Source organism: Mixophyes fleayi, chromosome 1 (genome assembly GCF_038048845.1).
Source record: "Mixophyes fleayi isolate aMixFle1 chromosome 1, aMixFle1.hap1, whole genome shotgun sequence".
Lineage (NCBI taxonomy): Eukaryota > Metazoa > Chordata > Amphibia > Anura > Limnodynastidae > Mixophyes > Mixophyes fleayi.
This window is the reverse complement of record NC_134402.1, coordinates 306,864,909-306,869,017: the sequence shown is the minus strand read 5'-3', so window position 1 is coordinate 306,869,017 and position 4,109 is coordinate 306,864,909. Positions and strand designations below refer to the sequence as shown.

Genomic DNA, 4,109 nt, shown 5'->3' with positions numbered 1-4,109 from the left:
GAAGGACCAGGGGTCCATCTTCCGCATCGAGACGACCTTCTTCTGCAGGGTCCATTCCAGCACCAGAGTTTACCTCAGCTCAGTTTAACGGCATGGCTGTTGAAGCCAGCCTCTGGAGGTCTAGAGGTTTTTCTTCCAGCGTAGTTAACACTTTGATGTTAGCTAGGAAACCTGTTTCATCTCGCATCTATCACAGGATTTGGAAGGCCTACATTAGGTGGTGCGAAAACAGGACATGCAATTCGTCCGCTTTTCATATTCCTCGCTTGTTAGCTTTTCTTCAAAAGGGCCTGGAAGCAGGTCTCAGATTAGGTTCCCTAAAGGTACAGGTATCGGCACTTTCAGTATTTTTTCATATGAAATTGGCTGATTTGCCAGATATTAGAACTTTTTTTCAAGGAGTCTTGCACATACAGCCTCCTTATGTACCTCCTACAGCTCCGTGGGATCTCAACATGGTACTGGATATGCTCAAGGGGCCTCCATTTGAGCCCTTGAGGGAGACAGATTTAAAATGGTTGACCTGGAAGGTCCTCTTTCTTTTGGCAATCACATCAGCTCGTAGGATTTCTGAATTAGGAGCCTTGTCCTGTCGAGAACCTTATTTGGTTTTCCACGAGGACAGAGCGGTGTTAAGGACCCTTCCTTCCTTTGTCCCCAAAGTAGTGTCAGCTTTCCATCTTAACCAGGAAATTGTAGTCCCTGGTTTTTTCATCTGCTTCTCATTCAGATAAACAATCTATGGATAAGTTAGATGTTGTTAGGGCTCTCCGCATATATATCAAAAGAACTTCCCAGATTAGACGTACTGACTCTCTGTTTGTCCTTTATGACGCTAATAAGAGTGGTTGGCCAGCCTCAAAACAATCCATCGCAAGATGGATTACATCTACCATCAGACAAGCATATATAAAAGCTAACCGTCCTGTGCCGGAGAGACTTACAGCCCATTCCACCAGATCGGTAGGGGCTTCGTGGGCAGCAAGGAATGGAGCTTCTGCAGACCAGCTTTGCAGGGCAGCCACCTGGTCCTCTGTCCACACCTTTACAAAATTTTATCAGTTTAATGTCTTTGCATCAGCTGATGCAGATTTCGCTCGTAGTGCTTTACGAGCAGGATTTTCAGAGTAGTCTCACCCTTAGGGGGCTGCTTTAGAACGTCCCTATGGTAAGCAGTGTCCCCCAGACCGGATGAAAGAGAAAAGAGGATTTATGTACTTACTTTAAATCAGTTTCTCTGATTCTGTCTGGGGGACACTGCGATCCCTCTCTTCTGTTTTTCTTCTGTGTGCTCTTATTTGACTGCCCTTTTTTATCCTGGGGCTTTTTAAAAGTAACTGGACAGAAAGAGGCAGGGGGATTGTAGAGGGGAGGGGTCTGCCAGCAGTACTAAAGTTTAACTAGTTAGGTGCCAACTCCCAAGCTCCCCTCCACAACCCATGGTAAGCAGTGTCCCCCAGACGGAATCAGAGAAACGGATTTAACGTAAGTACATAAATCCTCTTTTTTTGCATTTTAAATATCCCGTTTCAATAAATATTACCACATAAAGGTCACAGAAGTAAGAACAGATAGTGAATTGATGTCATCCAATATAAAGATTAAGAGGAATTGTACAGTACATTTTGTCAACATTGAAAAATGGAATTTCCAGGGTTAAAAACATTTCAGGGACAAATTTGTTAAACCTAGGACTCTCCCTGAAAATTAGGCACAAATATGGGGCTGATGCAGACTGGGATGTCTGATTGTGTGGCATAAAATAACTCTGTGATCGGCCACTGAAAAGGCGTACACATACGTCCATATGCACAATAAGTACTTATCCTTATGCACAGAGAGGCAGAACAGGGAAAGGAGTGGCAGTGTAACGTAAGCCTAGTACAGTGAGGGTGGGCTTGTGTGACTAGTGAATGCGTATCCTGCTAGCAAATTGTTTCTGCTTAGGACATTTCCATTAAAATTATGTTTACTTAGGCCTATGCGATTACGGTTAGTGTACAGCTATTGACACCTAATAATTTCTGGTTCTCCTTTTTCTGTCCAATAGCACATTGCTCCTTAACTGGCATTTTATACCAACCAGCGATGACTATGTTGTCTCCGACAACACTATCAGTCTCTGAGCATGGCGAAAGTTAGGAGGCCCAAGGGAAGGAGCAAAAAGAGGTCCTGGAGGTGGATGAGGAGGCAACAGAGATCAATGTTGAGGAGGCTGAGCACAGATGAGGTTAAGTAACTGTATCATCTTATCCTAGCTGAACACTGACACTGTAGACCTTAGAGCACTCAAAGTTAGTTAAACAAAATAAGTGCTTATGTATACCTCAAGCGAGTATATAGGTATAACGATCTGCTTACAGCTTACTGCTTTGCCTGGCAACTCCTGCCTCCTGGACTTTTGGACTTTATTATTTGTTCATTTTGTGTGTTGCAGCAGTACCTTCATTCACCAGAGGTGCTGCTATTGTGCCCTACTTGTTTGTATCAGGGGTTAACCTGCCCTGTAATTATTCCTTGCACCTGGGTGTGTCCCTTCTTAAACCTGTCACTCCCAGCATATATTGCTGGTTATTGTTGTCCCATCCTGTGATGTCATATCCTTGTTGCAACCTGTGGATTCTTCCTCCTGCCTTGCTCCTCTGGTTCATGCCTGCTTGGAACCTGTTCATACCTCCTGCTTCCCTGCATTAGCTGTTTACCTGCTGGTTTCTGAACATTCGTATTATTTCCTGCATAAGCTTGCACCTGGTATTTACTACTGCTCTCGATTACCTGCTATTTATACTTTTCTGCAAATAAACAGAGTGTTTTCACCATATTCGTGACTCCTAGCTCTACTCCTGTTTGTAACCGTGACAATAGGTGATGGGTGGAATTAATGAAACTTGAAAAAAAACTATCCAAAAGTTGGATTTACTTCCAGAAACATGTTTTTTGCAATACAATGTCATTCTGTAAGAGGCATGTAGACCAAGCATGTCCAAGTAGTGTAAGCCATGGATGTTTCCACATCTTCTGGCCGCAGGTACAGACTCGATGCATCCTGCTCTATAAAGCAGCTATGTATAATTGTTGCTCATGAGCAAACGCCTATAAATTAAGAATGGTTAATCCTTAAGGCTATATTATTTATTTGTTAAAAAAAAATACTCAAACAAAAGGCATGTGAAAAGCTTAATTATCAAAACGATGAATATATTCTCTAGTTATGACCGGTGTAAGTATTGAAAAGAAATTATTACTGCTGTACTTCTATTTTCCCTTTTTTTCATCCACAGATGCTGCACACAAGCCCATCTCCAGTGAAACTGAAATAGAGATGACTGAGGCAATTGTGCACTGGATGTCTGTCATACAGCCATGCCTGGGCCATCTCCTGCAGTATGTTGAATTATTAAAAATGTGAGGAAATACGTTTTTTTTTGTTTGTTTTTTAAATGATTTCAATGATTTATGAATAAAAATGTTATTTTTATCTTTTTGTTTCATTAACCATAAATTGTATGTTTTTTTTGCAATGCAGTCAATGCATTGTTAGTAAACAGTGTGATGAATGTGAGTGTTGCAGAAACAGTATATTGTAAATATATCTGAAAAGTTGTTTGTTGGCTGCAAATTGGACAGTCATATAACATTGTCAATAGCCAATGGTAGTAGTAATCATGTTCCAAATAAACCAACATGAAGGAGATGTGGCAGTACAATAGAAATATGCAGGCTCCGCATATGGATATAAATAATTTTACGTGCGACTTATTTTTAATTATGTCCAAGATGCGTACAGCTCAGCATCAGGTCCATTACATGCAATGAAATGTAAAGTGCTGTGTTTTTTAAGGTGCATCCTTGTTGAAGTAGTATTTGGGCATTCACCATTAAAAAAAATGTGCATATACAGTAGGTTTAAATCTGCGTATCAAACTATTCACACATAAATCATGGATATTTCTAAAGCCAAAATTTAGGCTAAACCCACTTTTTTAATGCATATGTAATGGGGCAATAAATGATTTAACCTGAGAGATGATCATTCTAGTATGATAACTGTATACTTGCACTACTACTACAAGAATAATGTTATTATTATTATTATTATTATTATTATT

At 40.5% G+C, this 4,109-nt stretch overlaps 1 long non-coding RNA gene across 1 annotated transcript; it reads left to right on the top strand.

The window, feature by feature from the left end:
* The first annotated feature begins 1,509 nt into the window (after window positions 1–1,509).
* On the top strand, window positions 1,510–3,478 carry LOC142108352 (uncharacterized). Its single transcript, XR_012680142.1, has 2 exons — window positions 1,510–2,230; window positions 3,282–3,478. It is a non-coding gene; the product is annotated as an uncharacterized LOC142108352 (long non-coding RNA).
* Window positions 3,479–4,109: the final 631 nt, after the last annotated feature.